Below are 21,938 nucleotides of genomic sequence, written 5' to 3' on the forward strand. Positions count from 1 at the left end.
AGCTGCTACTGTGAAGGATTACTGGACTGAATGTCAATATTTTGACATAGTATGAGTGTGTTTCATGTTTGGTAATTGCAATCATTGTTGCTTTTGTTGTGATCATCCATGTACAATGCTTGATGTCAGTCTATTTATCTCTTATAAAAATAAAATACAGTGTGTGTGTTTGGAAAAAAAAAAAACGAATAAGAACTAATGAGACATAAACTTATGGGGATTTCTCCTGGCAAACTCCATTCTAATTTACAACCTAAGACAACGACTTCCAGAAAGGCTCTGCTGCCCTAGTACCTAGATTGGGGAATGGCGAAATGCTGCCTCCTTTTGGCCATTTCCCACAACAGCAGCTTTAAACCCACTGCAAACGGTCATTAATATTCAACAACTTGCAGTTCTGTAAATGACACCGGCCCTCCAAAAAAATTCTGGGGTCAAAAATCGAACAAAAAATTCAAAAGAGGGCAACCTTCGAAGAAGATAATTTCAAGAGGTATATTGTGCTCACAGATTATTCTTTTGATAAAAGAAAAAGATGTGGAAAAATGATGAATTTTAGGAATTTTGAAAGATATGCAAACCCAAATTACAAATACCTATCAGATCACAGCAGTCAGAATGGCCATCAGCAAAAATGGTGCAAACAATAAATGCTGAAGCGATTGTGGAGAAATGCGTACCCTCGGTTCTAAGGGGGACGTTGTAAAAGCCACTAATAAAAACACATTGGAGGTGCTTTGAAAAAGTAAACACTGAGTGACCAGTCCATCAATCACACCCACTGCTGGGCCTATCACCAGAGAAAATGAGAATCAAAAAGTCACAGGCTGGCAATCCTGCACTCCAACAATATTTACCATAGCCAACACTTGGAAGCAATGAAAATGTCCATCAACAGAGGAATGCACCAAGAAGTGGTCCATGTACAGAATAGAATATTAACTCCAATAATAAATATAAATTAAATTTAAAAATCCAACAAAAGTAAGGAATCATCAGCTTTTTTGTGTTTATCTGGGCACATTCTACTCTAATTTACAACCGAGGAACACCACTGGCCGTAAAGTCTGTTTCCCTAGTATCAGCGTGGGGAATGTAGAAAGGTAGCAGCCCTGTGGCCGTTACCTGCAAAAGCAGTTTAAAGCCTGTGCTAATGGTCACTTCATATGAACAAGTTCTGTAGGACTGAAAATGAAACCTGCCCTCAAAATGTCTTGAGGGAGGTAATGGCCAAAACATTTCAAAATTTGACACATACTTTAAGAAAGCACTTTGAAGAACTAAGCTGTAATTACAGCTTGAAAAATAAAAATGACTTGCCTTAAAGCTCAATTGCAACGGAATATGAGACACATGCAAATTCAACCGTAAAGAGGTGTCAGCTCACACCCGTCAGAATAACCATCAGCAAAAACTACAAATAATAAATGCTGAAGGTGCTGTGGAGAAATGTATACCCTCAACTTTAAGTGGGACGTAACCTGGAAAGAGCCACTAATGATAACAGAATGGAGGTACCTTTAAAAGGTAAACACTGAGCTACCATATGACCTAGAAGACCTATTCCTGGACTATAACCGACGAAGACAGAATTGGAAGGACACAGGCAGGCAAATCTGCAATGCATACTATTACAATAGCCAATATATGGAAGTAACCAAAAAGTCCACTGACAAATGGGTGGACAAAGAAGAACTGCTACATGTACAGATGGAATATGAGCTAGTGACAAAATGAAACAATGCCATTTGCAGCACCATAGATGAGTCTAGAGGTAATCACACAACTTGTAGTAAGTGAGAAAGTGAAAGACACATATCCTATCATATCAGATATAGGTGTTACCTAAAAATTGATAGAAACGAAGATATTTCCACAGAGAAAGGCAATCACAGATTCATTAAAGAAACTTATGGTTCACCAGATGGAAAGGTGTGAGGATTGGATACATTACCATATTGAGATTAACAGAGACATACAAACACATGTGAAATATATAATCACCAAAGACCTACAGAATACCAAGAGAAGACTACTCTACATTGTGTCATAACCTACATGGGAAAAGGATCCGAAGAAGAATAGATATATGTATATGTATATGTGTGAAAGAACCACATCTTGCACACCTAGAACAAACAAAACATTGTAATCAAGTTTGTTGTGACAAAAAATAAAAATTAACTTAAAAATATGAACAAGAAGTAATGAGACATAAACTTAAGGGGCTTTTTCCTGGCACATTCCATTCTAATTTGCAACCTAGACCATCACTTCCAGTAAGGCTCTGTTGCCATAGTAACCAGATTTGGTAAAAGAGAAATGCTGCCGCCTTGTGGCCGTTTCCCGCAAGAGCGGCTTTAAACCCACAGCTAATGGTCACTTAAAATTCACAAGGACTCAGGGCTGTAAAGGACACCTGCCGTCAAAAATTGTGCTGAGGTAGGGAACGGAAAAAAAAATTTAATACAGGCAAATTTTTCAATAAAATACTATAAAGAGGTAAGTATTACTCACCGTCTTTAAATAAAAGGAGAATGGATTAAGGCTCAACCTCAGGAATTATTAGACTCATGCAATCTAATCAACAAAAGGGTTTCCAATCACACCAGTTGAGTGACCATCAGCAAAAAGTCTACAAAGCATAAGTGCTGATGCGGTTGTAGAGAATTGTGTATCCTCTAGCTGCTGGTGAGATGCAAAGTGGTTAACAGCCAGTAATGAGAACAGAAAAGAGCTGCGTTTAAAAGTAAAAATTTAGGTACCATTCAATCCAGCAGGCGCACCATTGGACCTCTCACCTGAGAAGACAAGTATCAAGAAGACACAGGTTGCAAAAGCTGCAGTGCAGCATTATTCACAATAGCCAAGGCAGTGAAGCGATAAAAATGTCCATCAACAAGTGAATGGATATAGAATAAGTGGTCCAGGTACACAATGGAGTATTAGCCATGGAAAACAAGGAAACCCTGCTCTTTGAGGCACCACAAATGAGCCTGGAGATAATCACAAATCATGAGGTAAGTCGGAAAGCAAAAGACTTATATCCTATGATATCACTAATAGGCGTTATCTAATAACTGACACAAATGAACACAATTCACAGAGAAATACACTCACAAACTTAGAAAACCAACTTTGCTCATCTAAAGGGAAAGGTGGCGGGAATGGATAAATGAAGATTTGTGTTACTATATGATATGGATATGATCCAAATACATATTATATACATATTACAAAAAGACCGACCATATAACAAGGGAGGTCTACAGCTTAAACCTAGTGCTAATGGTCCCTAAATATTCACACTCATTGCAGGCCTGTAAATGACACCTACATTTCAAAACAATCCTGGGGTTGAAAATTGACCAAAATTTCAAAAGAGCGCAACGTTCCAGGAAGACACTTTCAAGACGGATATTGTACTCACAATTTTTTTTCTTTTTTCTTTTAACAGAAAAGAAAAAGGCGTGGAAAAATGATGAATTTTAGACTATTTAACGACATGCATACCCATATTACAAATACCTATCAGCTCACAGCAGTCAGAATGGCCATTAGCAAAAATGCTGCAAAAAATAAATGCTGAAGGGATTGTGGAGAAATGCGTACCCTCGGTTGTAAGGGGGGGCATGTTAAGAGTCACTAATGAAAACACAATGTAGGTGCTTTGAAAAGGGAAACATTGAGCTACCAGTCAATCAATCAAAACCACTGCTGGACCTATCACCTGAGAAAATGAGAATCAAAAAGTCACAGGCAGGGGCTTCCCTGGTGGCGCAGTGGTTGAGAGTCTGCCTGCCAATGCAGGGGACACAGGTTCGAGCCCTGGTCTGGGAAGATCCCATATGCCATGAAGCAACTGTGCCCGTGAGCCACAATTGCTGAGCCTGCGTGTCTGGAGCCTGTGCTCCACAACAAGAGAGGCCGCGATGGTGAGAGGCCCACGCACGGCGATGAAGAGTGACCCCCGCTTGCCGCAACTGGAGAGGGCCCTCTCACAGAAACGAAGACCCAACACAGCCATAAATAATAAATAAATAAATAAATTAATTAATTAAAAAAAAAAAGTCACAGGCTGGCAATCCTTCACTCCAGCAATATTTACCATAGTCAACACTTGGAAGCAATGAAAATATCCATCAACCGAGGAATGCACCAAGAAGAAGTGGTCCATGTACACAATGGAATATTACTCCAATACTAAATATAAATTAAATTAAAAAAAAAACAAACAAAAGTAAGGAGACATCAGCATTTGTGGGTTTATCCAGGCACATTGCACTCTAATTTATAACCGAGGAACACCACAGGCCGAAAGGTCTGTTTCCCTAGTTACCAGAGTGGGGAACGTAGAAAGGCTGCCGCCCTCTGGCCGTTACCTGCAAAAGCAGCTTTAAAGCCTGTGCTAATGGTCACTTCATATGAACAAGTAATGCAGGGCTGTAAATGAAAACTGCCCTCAAAATGTCTCGAGGGAGGTAATGGCCAAAAATTTTCAAAATGTGACACATACTTTAAGAAAACACCTTGAAGAACTAAGCTGTAATCACTGTTTGATAAATAAAAAGGATATGCTTTAATGCTCAATTTCAATAGATTATGGGATACATGCAAATTCAACCACAAAGGGGTATCAGCTCATACCTGTCAGAATAACCCTCAGCAAGAAAACTACAAACAATAAATACTGAAGGTGTTTTGGAGAAATGCATACCCTCAACTTTAAGTTGGACGTAACCTGGAAAGAGCCACTAATGAGAACTGAATGGTGGTGCCTTTAAAACGTACACACTGAGTTACCATATGATACAGCAAGCCCACTCCTTGGACTATAACATAAGAAGATAGAACTGGAAAGACACAGGCAAGCAAATGTGTATTGCAGCAGTATTACAATAGCCAAGACATGGAGACAACCAAAAGGTCCATCAAGAGGTGCGTGGCCAAAGAAGAACTGGTACACGTACAGATGGAATATTAGCCAGGGAAAAAAATAAAACAATGCTATTTGCAGCACCATGTATGATTCTTGAGGTAATCAGGCAAATTGTACTAAGTCAGAAAGCAAAAGACACATATCCTATAATATCACTTATAGATCTTAGCTAAAAATTGATACCAATGAAGATATTTCCACAGAGAAATGCAATCACAGATTCACTAAACTAACTTATGGTTCACCAAATGGAAAGGTGTGAGGATTGGATACCTTAGGATATTGGGGTTAACATAGATATAGAAACAAATGTGAAATGTGTAATCACCAAAGACCTACGTAATACCAAAAGAAGATTACTCAACATTGTATCATAACCTACATGGGAAAATGATCCAAAGAAGAATAGATATATGTATATGTTTAAAAGAACCACATCTTGCACACCTAGAAGAAACAAAACATTTTAATCAAATTTGCTCTGATAAAAAATAAAAATTAAATTAAAAAAAGACCAAGAAGTAATGAGAAATAAACTTAAGGGGCTTTTTGCTGGCACATTGCATTCTAATTTACAACCAGAACATGACTTCCATTAAGGCTCTGTCATCACTAATAAAGCAGCTTTATAATCAATGTTGAAGGTAGCTTAAAAGAAGTCTCACTAATTATTGATAGTAACAAGAAAACAAAGAAAAGTAAAAATCTCACTGCAAAAAGTATACATAGAGTAAGTCAAGGTAGATCAAACACTTATTAAACTTCTGTAAAGAATAAAAGACAACAGTAGTATGTTCTTTTAAAAAGAGAGGGCCCAAATAAATCTGAAATGAAAGAGTTGATGTTACAACAGACCCCACAGAAATACAAAGTATCCTAAGATACACACAGGGTAACTCAGGGCTCAGATTGGACAGAGCCCACTCTCCAGTCCCCTGTACATGACTTACAGGAGCCTCAGGAACTGAGGAGGGGGTCCCTGAGGAGAGGCTCAAGATAGAATATGGTAGGCATTAACATGGCTCCATTCATCTTAAACATGCCTGAACTACATTCACACGAGATGATTTTGTCCTGTATGTACATCGGCACCTCTAGTCGGAACTGCAGATCTTTGGCTTCACCACCTCAACTGACAGCAATAGCTTCACCTGCTGTGGACCGTCTCCTATAGGATTTCTAGAACCACAAAGCATCGAAGCTTCACAGGACCCAGAGTCTGTGCGACTCCACGCAGAGTCTCAGAGTCTCAACTCCACTCAGATACTCCACTCTTGGAGGGCACACACAAAGTAGTGAGCACATCAGAACCCAGGGGAAGGAGCAGTGACCTCGTAGGAGAATGACCAGAACTACCTGATAGTTTTAGAGGGTTTCCTGCAGAGGCAGGTGGTAGCTGTGGCTGTGGCTCACCATGAGGACAACGACACTGGCAGCAGAAGTTCTGGGAAATACTCCTTGGTGTGAGCCCTCCCAGAGTCCGCCATTAACCCCACCAAGAGCAAGGTAGGCTCCAGTGCTGGGTCACCTCAGGCAAAACTACCAACAGGGAGGGAACCCAGCCCCATGCATCAGCAGATAAGTGGATTAAACTTTTTATTAAAGTTTTATTTAATCTGCAGACAAGCAGATTAAAGCTTTGCCCACCAAAGCAACACCCAGCTCTACCCACCACCAGTCCCTCCCATCAGGAAGCTTGCACAAGCCTCTAAGATAGACTCATCCACTGGAGAGCAGACAGCAGAAGCAAGAAGAACTATAATTCTGCAGCCTGTGGAAGGAAAACCACATTCACAGAAAGACAGACAAAATGAAAAGGCAGAGGACTTTATACCAGATTAAGGAACAAGATAAAACCCTAGGAAAAAAACGAAATGAGGTGGAGATATGGAACCTTCCAGAAAAAGAATTCAGAATAATGATAGTGAACATGATCCAAGACCTTGGCAAAAGAATGGAGGCAAAGATCGAGAAGATGCAAGAAATGCTTAACAAAGACCTAGAAGAATTAAGGAGCAAACACCGAGAAGAATTAAAGAACAAACAAACAGAGGTGAACAATATAATAACTGAAATGAAAAATACACCACAAGAAATCAGTAGCAGAATAACTGTGGCAGAAGAACGGATAAGTGGCCTGGAAGACAGAAAGGTGGAAATCACTGCCATGGAACAGAATAAAGAAAAAGAATGACAATAAATGAAGACACCCTAAGAGTCCTCTGGGACAACATTTAACGCAACAACATTCACATCAAAGGGGTCCCAGAAGGAGAAGAGAGAGAGAAAGGACCCGAGAATACATTTGAAGAGATTATAATCGAAAACTTCCCTAGCATGGGAAAAGAAATAGCCACCCAAGTCCAGGAAGTGCAGAGAGTCCCAGTCAGGATAAATCAAAGGAGAAAAATGCCAAGACACATAGTAACCAAATTGACAAAAATTGAAGACAAAGAAAAATTATTGAAAGCAACAAGGGAAAAATGACAAATAACATACAAGGGAACTCCCATAAGGATAACATCTGATTTCTCAGCAGAAAATCTACAAGCCAGAAGGGAGTGGCATAAATTTAAAGTGATGAAAGGGAAGAACCTACAACCAAGAGTACTCCACCCAGCAAGGATCTCATTCAGATTTGACAGAGAAATCATAAGCCCTACAGACAAGCAAAAGCTAAGAGAATTCAGCACCATGAAACCAGCTCTACACCAAATGCTAAAGGAACTTCTCTAAGTGGGAAACACAAGAGAAGAAAAGGACCCACCAAGACAAACCCATAACAATTAAGAAAATAGTAATAGGAACATACATATCAATAATTACCTTAAACGTGAATGGACTAAATGTTCCAACCAAAAGACACAGGCTCCCTGAATGCATACAAAAACAAGACCCGTATATATGCTGTCTACAAGAGACCCATTTCAGACCTAGGGACACATACAGACTGAAAGTGAGGCGATGGAAAAATATATTCTATGCAAATGAAAATCAAAAGAAAGCTGGAGTAGCAATACTCATATCAGATAAAATAGACTTTAAAATAAAGAATGTTACAAGAGACAAGGAAAGACACTACATAATGGTCAAGGGATCAATCCAAGAAGAAGATATAACAATTATAGATATATATGTGCCCAACATAGGAGCACCTCAATACATAAGGCAACTGCTAACAGCTATAAAAGAGGAAATCAACAGTAACACCATAATAGCAGGGGACTTTAACAGCTCACTTACACTAGTGGAGATCATCCAGACAGAAAATTAATAAGGAAACACAAGCTTTAAATGACACAATAGACCAGATATAGTTAATTGATATTTATAGGACATTCCATCCAAAAACAGCAGATTACACGTTCTTCTCAACTGCACACGGAACATTCTCCAGGATAGATCACATCTTGGGTCACAAATAAAGCCTCAGTAAATTTAAGAAAACTGAAATCATATCAAGCAGCTGTTCCAACCACAATGCTATGAGATTAGAAATCAATAACAGGGACAAAACCGTAAAAAACACAAACACATGGAGGCTAAACAATACGTTACTAAATAACCAAGAGATCACTGAAGAAATAAAAGAGGAAATCAAAAACTACCTAGAGACAAATGACAAGAAACACACGATGATCCAAAACCTATGGGATGCAGCAAAAGCAGTTCTAAGAGGGAAGTTTATAGCAATACAAGCCTACCTCAGGAAACAAGAAAAATCTCAACTAAACAATCTAACCTTACACCTAGAGGAACTAGAGAAAGAAGAACAAAACCCAAAGTTAGTAGAATGAAAGAAATCATAAAGATCAAAGCAGAAATAAATGAAATAGAAGCAAAGAAAACGAAAGCAAAGATCAATAAAACTAAAAGCCGGTTCTTTGAGAAGATAAACAAAAATGATAAACCTTTAGCCAGACTCAAGAAAAAGAGGGAGAGGAATCAAATCAACAAAATTAGAAGTGAAAAAGGAGAAGTTACAACAGACACCACAGGAATACAAAGCATCCTAAGAGACTACTACAAGCAACTCTATGCCAATAAAATGGACAACCTGGAAGAAATGGACAAATTCTTAGAAAGGGATAACCTTCCAAGACTGAACCAGGAAGAAATAGAAAATATGAACAAACCTTTCACAAGCAATGAAATTGAAACTGTGATTAAAAATCTTCCAACAAACAAAAGTCCAGAACCAGATGGCATCACAGGTGAATTCTGTCAAACATTTAGAGAAGAGCTAACACCCAACCTTCTCAAATTCTTCAAAACAATTGCAGGGGAAGGAACACTCCCAAACTCATTCTATGAGACCACCGTCACCCTGATACCAAAACCAGACAAAGATACTACAAGGAAAGAAAATTATAGACCAATATCACTGATGAATATAGATGTAAAAATCCTCAACAAAATACTAGCAAACAGAATCGAACAACACATTAAAAGGATCAAACACCATGATCAAGTGGGGTTTATCCCAGGGATGCAAGGATTCTTCAATACACACAAATCAATGTGATACACCATATTAACAAATTGTAGAATAAAACCATATGATCATCTCAATAGATGCAGGAAAAAATTTTGAGAAAATTCAACACCCATTTACGATAAAAACTCTGCAGAGTGTGGGCATAGAGGGAAACTACCTCAACATAATAAAGGCCATATATGACAAACCCACAGCAAACATCATTCTCAACGGTGAAAAACTGAAAACGTTTCCTCTAAGGTCAGGAACAAGACGAGGATGTCCACTCTCACCACTACTATTCAAGATAGTTTTGGAAGTCCTAGCCATGGCAATCAGAGAAGAAAAAGAAATAAAAGAAATACAAAAAGGAAAAGAAGAAGTAAAATTGTCACTGTTTGCAAATGACATCATATCATAGATAGAGAATCCTAAAGATGCCACCAGAAAACCACTGGAGCTAATCAATGAATTTGGTAAAGTTGCAGGATACAAAATTAATGCACAGAAATTGCTTGCATTCCTATACACTAACAATGAAAGAACAGAAAGAGAAATTAAGGAAACAATCCCATTACCACTGCAACAAAAATAAAATACCTAGGAATAAACCTACCTAAGGAAGTAAAAGACCTGTACTCAGAAAACTATGACACTGATGAAAGAAATCAAAGATGATATAAACAGATGGAGACATATACCATGTTCTTGGATTAGAAGAATCAATATTGTGAAAATGACTATACTACCCAAAGCAATCTACAGATTCAATGCAATCCCTATCAAAATACCTTTGGCATTTTCTACAGAACTAGAAAAAAAATCTTAAAATTTGTAGGGAGACACAAAAGACCCCGGATAGCCAAAGCAGTCTTGAGGGGAAAAAAAAAGAGCTGGAGGAATCAGACTTCCAGACTTCAGACTATATTGCAAAGCTACAGTAATCAAGATAATATGGTAGTGGCACAAAAACAGAAATATAGATCAATAGAACAGGATAGAAAGCACAGAGATAAACCCACGTACCTACGGTCCACTAATGTATGACAAAGGAGGCAAGGGTATACAATGGAGAAAAGACAGTGTCTTCAGTAAGTGGTGCTGGGAAAACTGGACAGCTACATGTAAAAGAATGAAATTAGAACACTCCCTAACACCATACACAAAAATAAACTCAAAATGGATTAGAGACCTAAATGTAAGACCAGCCACTATAAAACTCTTAGAGGAAAACATAAGCAGAACAGTCTATGACATAAATCACAGCAAGATCCTTTTTGACCCACCTCCTAGAGAAATGGAAATAAAAACAAAAATAAAAAAATGGGACTTAATGAAATTTAAAATCTTTTGCACAGCAAAGGAAAACATAAGCAAGATGAAAACACAACCATCAGAATGGGAGAAAATATTTTCAAATGAAACAAATGGCAAAGGATTAACCTCCAAAAAGCAGCTCCTGTAGCTCAATATCACAAAACCAAACAACCCAATCCAAAAATGGGCAGAAGACCTAAATAGACATTTCTCCAAAGAAGATATACAGGTTGCCAACAAACACATGAAAGGATGTTGAACATCACTAATTATTAGAGAAATGCAAATCAAAACTACAATGAGGTATCACCTCACACCAGTCAGAATGGCCATCATCAAAAATTCTACCAACAATAAATGCTGGAGAGGCATTTATTGGAGAAAAGGGAACCCTCTTGCACTGTTGGTGGGAATGTAAATTGATATAGCCACTAGGGAGAACGGTATGGGGGTTCCTTAAAAACTAAAAATAGAACAACCGTACAACCCAGCAATCCCACTACTGGACATTTACCCTGAGAAAACCATAATTCAAAAAGAGTCATGTACCACAATGTTCATTGTAGCTCTATTTACAATAGCCAGGACATGGAAGCAACCTAAGTGTCCATCAACAGATAACTGGATAAAGAAGATGTGGCACATATATACAATGGAACATTATTCAGCCATAAAAAGAAACGAAACTGAGTTATTTGTAGTGAGGTGGATGGATCTAGAGTCTGTCCTACAGAGTGAAGTAAGTCAGAAAGAGAAAAACAAATACCGTATGCTAACACATATATATGGAATCTAAAAGAAAAAAAGGTTATGAAGAACCTAGGGGCAGGAAAGGATTAAGGACACAGACGTAGAGAAAGGACTTGAGGACACGGGGAGGGGGAAGTGTAAGCTGGGACAAAGTGAGAGAGTGGTATGGACATATATACACTACCAAATGTAAAATTGATAGCTACTGGGAAGCAGCCACATAGCACAGGGAGATCAGCTCAGTGCTTTGTGACCACCTAAAGGGGTGGGATAAGGGAGTGAGAGGGAAGTGCAAGAGGGAGTGGATATGGTGTTATATGTATACGTATAGCTGATTCACTTTTTTATACAGCAGAAACTAACACACAATTGTAAAGCAATTATACTCCAATAAAGATGTAAAAGGAAAAAAAAAGAAAGCCCAGAGATAAACCTACACACCTATGGTCCACTAATCTATGACAAAGGAGGCAAGGATATACAATGGAGAAAAGACAGTCTCTTCAATAAGTGGTGCTGGGAAAAATGGACAGCTACATGTAAAAGAATGAAATTAGAACACTCCCTAACACCATACACAAAAAATAAACTCAAAATGGATTAGAGACCGAAATGTAAGACTGGACACTATAAAACTTAGAGGAAAACATAGGAAGAATACTCTTTGACATAAATCACAACAAGATCTTTTTTGATCCACCTACTAGAGTAATGGAATAAAAAACAAAAATAAACAAATGGGAGCAAATGAAACCTAAAAGCTTTTGCAAAGCAAAGGAAACTACAAACAAGACGAAAAGACAACCTCAGAATGGGAGAAAATATTTGCAAACGAATCAATGGACAAAGGATTAATCTCCAATATATATAAACAGCACATGCAGCTCAACAGTAAAAAAAACAAACAACCCAATCCAAAAATGGGCAGATGACGTAAACAGACATTTGTCCCGAGAAGACATACAGATGGCCAAGAAGCACATGAAAAGCTGCTCAACATCACTAATTATTAGAGAAATATAAACCAAAACTACAATGAGGTATCACCTCACACAAGTTAGAATGGGCATCATCAGAAAATCTACAAACAACAAATGCTGGAGAGGGTGTGGAGAAAAGGGAACCCCCTTACACTATTTGTGGGAATGTAAATTGATACAGTCACTATGGAGAACAGTATGGAGGTTCCTTAAAAAACTAAAAATAGAATTACCATATGACCCAGCAATCCCACTACTGGGCATATACCCAGAGAAAACCATAATTCAAAAAGTCACATTCACCACAATGTTCATTGCAGCACTATTTACAATAGCCAGGTCATGGAAGCAACCTAAATGCCCATAGATAGACAAATGGAAAATATGTGGTACATATATAAAATGGAATATTACTCAGCCATAAAAAGGAATGAAATTGGGTCATTTATAGAGGCGTGGATAGATCTAGAGACTGTCATACAGAGTGAAGTAAGTCAGAAAAAGAAAAACAAATATCGTATATTAACGCACACATGTGGAACCTAGAAAAATGGTACAGATGAACCGGTTTGCAAGGCAGAAATAGAGACACAGATGTAGAGAACAAATGTATGGTCACCAAGGGGGGAAAGTGGCAGGGTGGTGGTGGTGGGATGAATTGCGAGCCTGGGATTGACATATATACACTTATATGTATAAAATAGATAACCAATAAGAACCTGCTGTATAAAAAAATGAATAAAATAAAATTTAAAAATTAAAAAATAATATTTAAAAACATAAAACAGAAAAAAAAGTTCTGTCCTTCCCATAGACGTATTTATATGAATGAATTATTTCCATGCTTATATCTATAAATACAAAAAGAGGAATAAAACCTACCTTGAACCAAAAAAGAAAAAAAAAACAGAACCCACTGGTCATACAGAGGAAAACTCTATCAGGGCACTTGCTCCAGTGGTAAACAATTCTGAAGTTGGTCAGAGGTGGGGAATCGTCTCCCATGCAGCCAGCAGCTCCCCCGCAAGGAGCGTCCTCATTGCAAAGCTGAGGGACCATGAGGAGGCGTCTCTGAGTAAACGTGAGCTGAGCCTCAGGCCAGCTGCTGCTGAACTTTTCCCACCCTTCCCAGGTAAAACACCCGAATGTGTGCAAAGACTTTAAAGCCTAGAGGAAAGGGCTTGGAGTCACACCAGCGACAGCATGCAGGCCGACTTGGTGCCTGCAGGCCAGCCAGGACGGTCCTGGCCCCGGGCGCTCTTCTGGAAGCTTTCCATTTCCCTGCCTGAGGTACCCCTCCTGTCCCGGTCCCCACTGCTTTTTTCCTTCCTCACCTCTGCCCGGGGAGAAATTCCAGCAGCAGGTATGGGTGACACATCGTCTTCTTTAGCAGGTGGCAGCCCGGCAACTCCTGCAGAAAGTCCAGCAGAGCCCCACTCACACGGGGCCACTCATAGAGCCCTGGGCCCTACTCCCTCCCACCAGCACAACCCCGAGACTGCTGACGGGGCAGAGAATATGGCGTCAGGCACAGCTGCAGAGGCTTTTGCTGCCTGGAGGGGTGTTTATATTGACCTCAACCGAGGCACACCTGGGAAGGGCTGGCCGGCCAGGTCAGGCTGCCCAGGTCAGCCAATCCTCGCCCCTCAGGGGCTCAGAGTTGCAGATAATGGGCCTTGCTGCACCGGCCAGATCCAAGGAACAGGTGTAGGGTCCCGAGAGTCAGGATAGACAAGGGGCGGCAGCCCTGGCTTGTTTTCTAATCATTTTATCGGGTCCATGAGTGGAAGACAACTTCAAGAAGACCCTCTCCTAAGGAGAGGAACCCAGGAGTCAGGGAGAGGAGGGTTGGTGGGTGGAGACAGAGGCCTGGTGCCCCGGCTGCAGTGGAAGCCCCTGGAAGACCAGGTGGAGGGAGGCCGCACAGAGTGAAGCCTAGGGTCACAGACATGTCGGCGCTGCTGTTTGTTAGTTCAAGCCCTGCTCTGAGGTGCTCTGTGTCAGCTCTGAGCGACAGGTGTGCTGGGGGTGCTCTGCAATGAGGGCTATGTGCACGGTTCCTGTGTGCCCAGCTCTGCCGGGGTACCTGTCCAAGGGAGCTCCATATCCAGGGAGGGGCCTGCCCACGAGAGCCCCGTGAGCTGCTGGGTACCTGCCCAGGTGAGCTCCATATCCTGGGAGGGGCCTGACCACGAGAGCCCCGTGGGCTGCTGGGTACCTGCCCAGGTGAGCTCCATATCCTGGGAGGGGCCTGACAATGAGAGCCCCGTGGGCTGCTGGGTACCTGCACAGGTGAGCTCCATATCCTGGGAGGGGCCTAACCACGAGAGCCCCGTGGGCTGCTGGCTACCTGCACAGGTGAGCTCCATATCCTGGGAGGGGCCTAACCACGAGAGCCCCGTGGGCTGCTGGCTACCTGCCCAGGTGAGCTCCATATCCTGGGAGGGGCCTGACCATGAGAGCCCCGTGGGCTGCTGGGGACCTGGTAAAGGACGCCAGGACAGTCAGTGAAGCCACAGAGGATATACATCCAGTAGTTCCTAATTCCTACACCCTGCTGGTCATTCTACCATCCACCAGGACATGGTATTCTGTATTAGACTTCAATGATGCCTTCTTCTGTATTCCATTAGTCCCAGAGTCACAAGAAATTTTGGCTGTGAGTGGCAGGACTCAACATACAACAAAAACAATACTGCTTGGCCATCCTGCCCCAGGGGTTCAAAAATTCCCACACCATCTTTGGGGAAACGTTAGCTAAAACCCTAAAAGATCTACCTCTGGAGAAGTGAACCCTCCTTCAATATGCAGACGACATTCTGGGCTTCCCTGGTGGCGCAGTGGTTGAGAATCTGCCTGCCAATGCAGGGGACACAGGTTCGAGCCCTGGTCTGAGAAGATCCCATATGCCGCGGAGCACCTAGGCCCGTGAGCCACAATTACTGAGCCTGCGCGTCTGGAGCCTGTGCTCCACAATAAGAGAGGCTGCGATAGTGAGAGGCCCGCGCACCGTGATGAAGAGTGGCCCCAGCTTGCCGCAACTAGAGAAAGCCCTCGCACAGAAACGAAGACCCAACACAGCCATAAATAATAAATAAATAAATTTAAAAAAATATATATGCAGACGACATTCTGATCGCCAGCCCTACTAAGGAGGCCTCTGGACTACCTAGCCAATAAAAGATAGAAGGTGTCCAAGAAAAAGGCTCAAATATCACAGACTAAGGTGACCTGCCTGGGCTTCATTCTCACAGAAGATCGGAGAAGCCCATCCCAGGAAAGGGAAGAAGCCATTTGCAGCCTCACCCTTCCTAAAACTAGAAGACAGCTTAGGGGTTCCTGGGGAGACCAGGGTTTGCTGCATCTGAATCCCTAACTACAGTCTAATACCTGGGCCTCTATATGAAACACTGAAAGGAAAAGATGATGATCCTTTTGAATAGAATCCAGAAGCGGCCTTTCAAGAATGGAAAGAGCAGTCAATTCAGACCCTTGCCCTGGACCTCCTTAATTTAGCTAAACCCTTTGACCTTTACATTCCTGGTCGAAGGCGAATTGCCCTTGGAGTTTTAGTGCCAAAACTGGGACCACTTGAAATGGAACAACGCAAGAATGCCCTCCAGGCATTGGCCAGCCACCCCATCCGACCAGGATACTGGGGGTATCTAAAAACCTGGAAATGAGCAGCCCGCAAGGCCAGCTCCCTCCTAAGGGTAAAGGACGCCACTTGGTGATCCTAACCACCCACCATGCCCTGAAGTTGCAGGGATCGCTCCGTGGGCACAATGACCTCGAGTGAGGAGGCCCTCCAACTCCAACCTCCAGAGAGACAACCTGAGGCAACAGGCCCCCATGACGACTCGTGTGACCATCACTTGACCTGGAGCTTCTCTCAGAAAACCACAAGAGTGTGCCCCAAAAGAACAGACTATTGCTTGCAGGACTTACTGCACCCAGAGCGGAGCTAATAAACCTGGCAGGGGACCCGTAAATAACGCTGCCACCATAGAAAAGCCTACAGACACCATGGTGACGGCGACCAATGAGACCAGATGTACTCCTGGTTACTTCAAAAGGGCGGTGACTGAGTGGCCGTCATGGTCCTGGATCACCACCGGCCCTGGACTGTCTGGGAGTTGAGCAGGCAGGGCTCTGACACCTGGTGCTGTTTGTACGTTAATTCAGTGGCCTAACTGAAGAAAGCGCAGACTACTGGTCAGAGCATCTAGGCTGGCAGAAACCGTCAGCCTAAGGGGGCCGAACCAATGTGGAGCAGGGTAAAACCGGCCCCCCCAGCGTCCCTGCGCATCTCTTTCCTGGACCCTTAAAGGTCATTAGAATCTATAAAACTTCCAACGCTGGTGCTCAGGCAGACGAGCAGTGAGGGAGGAGGCCTGGGGACAATCAACCTCACCTGGAGGCTGCTGGGGAGAAGTCCTGCCCCTCCCCCCCGGGTATGAGGACACCCAACTCAGCACGAAGCATTTACAGAAGAGGTGTCTGCACCCTCAGCGCCCCAAGAATGTGGAATGGGACAAGAGGCAGAGGAGGGGTTTGTCACCGGCAAAGCCCATTAAAAGTTCCTGGGAGATAAAAATAGAATCTGGGCAATAAAATAAAGTCTAACCTTTTTTTCCTGTGTGCTTTTTCTAATTTCACTTGTTCCTAGGTTTCCACAGGCAGAGGTCCCACACCTGGCACTTCAGACCCGATTTCCTAGTGCAAAATGGCTGTGCCGACACCTCAGCTCTCGGGGCCCTGTGCAGACTCCGCCACATAGAGCCTGAGCTCCAGCCAACTCAGCCCTCGAGAGCTCCGCCCCGTCCCTCCCGCTGACGCTGACGGGATCCCTACAGAGCAGCCCGGCCCACAGTCCGCGGGGGAGCGCACGCTCTCACCTCTCCATTCTCTGATCAAAATATAAAGTTTTCCTTTGCTTCTGAACCAAACTCAGTCTCGATCTGTTGGCTCCAATGACACTGGGCAGGGGGACCCTTGTTGGGGCCGACTCTGCAGGATCAGTAACAGAATTTGAGAACATTGTAACTTCAATGAACAGATGTGTGAGCCAAATATTGTAACTTCAATGAACAGATGTGTGAGCCAAACTGTAGTTAACATAGAGCAGTGTATAAGGCTCATGTAAAATAAGGTATTTCTAACACTTCCATTTGATATTTCCATCACTTTATTATAAGCAAGTTCAGTGGAGGGGTTTGTCGTATTTGTCAGGTCAACATTAGAGAAATGCAGTGAATTCTTTACAAGGATGTGGATCTACTAATCTTGGCTGAAGTTTCAATCTTGTTTTGAATGATTTTCCATTGAAAATGATACCTCTCTTTCAGCTCCTAGATTTCTGAGAAGTATTAAATCTTGTATTTTTTTATTACCAAAGGGGAAAGGTGGGAGGAGGGATAAATTAACAGTTTCGGATTAACATATACACACTGCTATGTATAAAATATATCATCAACAAGGAACTGCTGTATAGCACAGGGAACTATACTCAATATTTTGTAATAACCCCTAAGGGGAAATAATCTGAAAAACAATAGATATCAATATCGACATCATCTATCAACTACAGATAAAATGGAAACTAAAGGAGGCCGATGGTGAGCATTTCTGACCATGAAGACTTCAATCCTCTAAAGTTCGGACTCTGCCTACAGCCCAGTCCCTTAATGAACATACATGTACCAGTAGCTTAAAAATTCCCCAGATTGGGGTTCGGGGAGACACTGATTTGAAAAAATCCCTGGAGTTCTCCTTACATACATGGGACCTTTCCTACAGCTAAAACATGCCTGTGACACCCAGAAGATGGTACACGGTTGGATCAGGAAGATTTTGGAAAAGGCACCTCATCTCCTAATCCCCTGGTTGTCGGGTTCACCCCTCCAGCCCCTTTCCTAACATTCTAAACACTTGAGGATGTCAGCACCTTCAACATCCTGTTGCACAGAGTTTGAAATTTGTCCAGAGGATGAAGGGGAATGAGGAGAAACAATGAGAGAAAAGCCCTAGATGTTCAGACAGGCACAGGTCACTCTAATTTCCCATCAAGAAGAAGAATTAACCACAGGCTCAGCCTGCCCCACGGAACCAGTATAAGGCCTAAAGCAATACTGTGGTTTTGCAGCCAGCTCACAAAAAAGTGAGTTGAAAAATGGAGCTCAGGGGCACTGCAATTCACAAACATGCAGAGTTATAAATGATCACTCTCATCCAAAAATATATTGAGGGAAGGCAACGAAGAGGATTTGAAAGCAAGGCAGAATTGCAGGAAACAAATTTCAGGAGGTAGATTCGAATCGCCTTTAAAGCACATGAAAAGCGGTAAAACATCGAAAATGATGCCCTTGGCCAAAGAGGGAATATACCTTTTTTCCTGAATATATTCAGGAAAAAACGCATATGCCTTTTTTCGCCAATCAAGCAAGCCAGAAATGCAAATGAGCACTACAAAGAAGTCTCAATTCCCAGGGGTCAAAAGGGCCATTCTAAAAGAGTGTAAAACCCAGAAATGCAGGAAGGCCATGGAGAAAAGACAGCCTTGTAAGGCTGATGGGCGGGATGTAATTTGCCAACGGCCACTCTGAGAAGTGTATGGTATTTCCTAAAACATCTAAAAAACAAAGCTAGAGAGCGTAGGGCACTTCAACTCATGGGCGTATAAAATGGGAAAATAAAAAATAACAAGACACAGGCACCCGAAAGTTTAGGGCTGCTCTATTGACAAGAAACTCCACTTCGTTACACCTTAAATATCCCAGGAAAGAGAAAAATGGATAAAGAAGTTGTGGTCCTTATGTACAACGGAATATCACTCAGCCATGAAATCAACGTCATAAGGCTAGTAGCAGCATGATGAGTGGATTTAGGTACGACGATTCTAAGTGAAATAAGTCACACAGAAAAAGACACTTATCATAAGATATTACTTATAGAGGGAATGTAAAAACCGCTACCCTTGAACTGAATTACAAAACAGAAAAGAGTCACGTTTAGAAAACACACTATGGCTGCTTAACGGGAAAGGTGAGGTGGGGTGATGCATAAAACAAGGGTTTCAAATTAGCTCAGATACCGTTCCATAAACCCAATATGTAATAGACACGACCTACTCCTTGCTCAGTGAACTGGACTCAACACCCCCTATTCACCGCCCAAGAATATATCTGACTAGTAAGAATCTTAAAACCTATGTATTGATATCTCTCTGTAAGTAAGTCAAGTGGGTGTAAAGCGGCATAAACACAGCAGTGAAAAGCAGCTAAACCCCTTTATAAAAATCAATCACTTTTAAAAACCTGTGAAACAAAGACAGTTAAAGAGAGAGAAATTCTTACTAAATTCATTCAGGGGCTGTGATGCCACCTGGATTGACCATATCTAGACCCACAGCTGATTGAGACATAAGGGTGGACACTCTTGGGGCTGAGAGGTTTGGTGAGGCTGGGTGAGCAAACGCAGACCCTTTAGAGTAATACTGCGTGGTACCCATCCCATGGGTCCCAAATCTCCAGGTTCAAGAGCATCTTCCTTCATCGAAAACATGCATTAGAAACCCAGAAGATGGTACACCGTGTGATCGGGAAAGGTTTCTAAAACGCACCTCATTTCTCATCTCCTTGTGCTCGGGTTCGCCTTTCCAGCCGCTTTACTAGCAATCTCCCTCCTTGGAGAATCAGCACCTTTAACCTCCTGTTCCGTACAGGTTGCAATTTGTCCTGAGGATGAATGGGAAGAGGGGGAACCAATGAGACACTAGCTCTAGGTGTTGGGACAGGCACAGGTCACTCTATTTTCCCATCAGGAAGAAGAATTAACCACAGGCTCAGCCTGCCGCCCGGGATCAGAATAGAGCCTGAAGCAATCCTGCGCTTTTGCGGCCAGCTCCCAAGAAAGCGAGTTGAAAAATGGAGCTCAGGGGCACTGCAATTCACAAACCTGCAGAGTTATAAATGATAACTCTCGTCCACAAATATGTTGAGGGAAGGCAACGAAGAGGATTTGAAAGCAAGGCAGAATTGCAGGAAACAGATTTCAGGAGGTAGATTCGAATCGCCTTTAAAGCACGGGAAAAGCGGCAAAACCTCGACAATGATGCCCTTGGCCAAAAAGGGCGTATGCGTTTTTTCCTGAATATATTCAGGAAAAAACGCATACGCCCTTTTTGACCAAACAAGCAACCTGGAAAGGCAAATCAGCGCTGCAAAGAAGTCTCGCTTCCCATCGGTCAAAAGGGCCATGCTGAATAAATTTCAAAACCAGAAATGCAGGACAGGCCATGGAGAAACGGGAGCCTTGCTACGCTGATGGGCGGGATGTACATTGCCAACAGCCACTCTGGAGAAGTGTACGGTGTGTCCTGAAACATCGAAAAAACTCAGCTTAGAGAGCATAGGGCACTTCCACTCATGGGCGTATAAATTGGGAAAACTAAAAATCAGCAAGACACAGGCACCCCAAAGTTTAGGTCTGCTCTGTTGACAAGAACCTCCAATTCGTTACACCTTAAATATACCAGGAAAGAGAAAAATGGATAAAGAATTTGTGGTCCTTATGTACAACGGAATATCACACAGCCATGAAATCAACTTCATAAGGCTAGTAGCAGCATGATGAGTGGATTTAGGTACGACGATTCTAAGTGAAATAAGTCACACAGAAAAAGACACTTATCATAAGATATCACTTATAGAGGGAATGTAAAAACCGCTACCCTTGAACTGAGTTACAAAACAGAACAGAGTCACACGTTGAGATAACACACTATGGCTGCTTAACGGGAAAGGTGAGGTGGGGTGATGCATAAAATAAGGGTTTCAAATTACATCAGATACCGTTCCATAAACCCAATATGTAATAGACACGACCTACTCCTTGCTCAGTGAACTGGACTCAACACCCCCTATTCACCGCCCAAGAGTATATCTGACTAGTAAGAATCTTAAAACCTATGTATTGATATCTCTCTGTATGTGAGTCAAGTGGGTGTAAGGCGTCATAAACACAGCAGTAAAAAACAGCTAAACCCCTTTATAAAAATCAATTACTTTTAAAAACCCGTGAAACAAAGACAGTGAAAGAGAGAGAAATTCTTACTAAATTCGTTCAGGGGCTGTGATGCCACCTGGATTGACCATATCTAGACCCACAGCTGATTGAGACATAAGGGTGGACACGCTTGGGGCTGAGAGGTTTGGTGAGGTTGGGTGAGCAAACGCAGACCCTTTAAATAATACTGCGTGGTACCCATCCCATGGGTCCCAAATCTCCAGGTTCAAGGGCATCTTCCTTCATCGAAAACATGCATTAGAAACCCAGAAGATGGTACACCGTGTGATCGGGAAAGGTTTCTAAAACGCACCTCATTTCTGATCTCCTTGGGCTCGGGTTCGCCATTCCAGCCGCTTTACTAGCAATCTCTCTCCTTGGAGAATCAGAACCTTTAACCTCCTGTTCC

Source organism: Balaenoptera borealis, assembly GCF_965194805.1.
Source record: "Balaenoptera borealis genome assembly, chromosome: 2".
Taxonomy (NCBI): domain Eukaryota; kingdom Metazoa; phylum Chordata; class Mammalia; order Artiodactyla; family Balaenopteridae; genus Balaenoptera; species Balaenoptera borealis.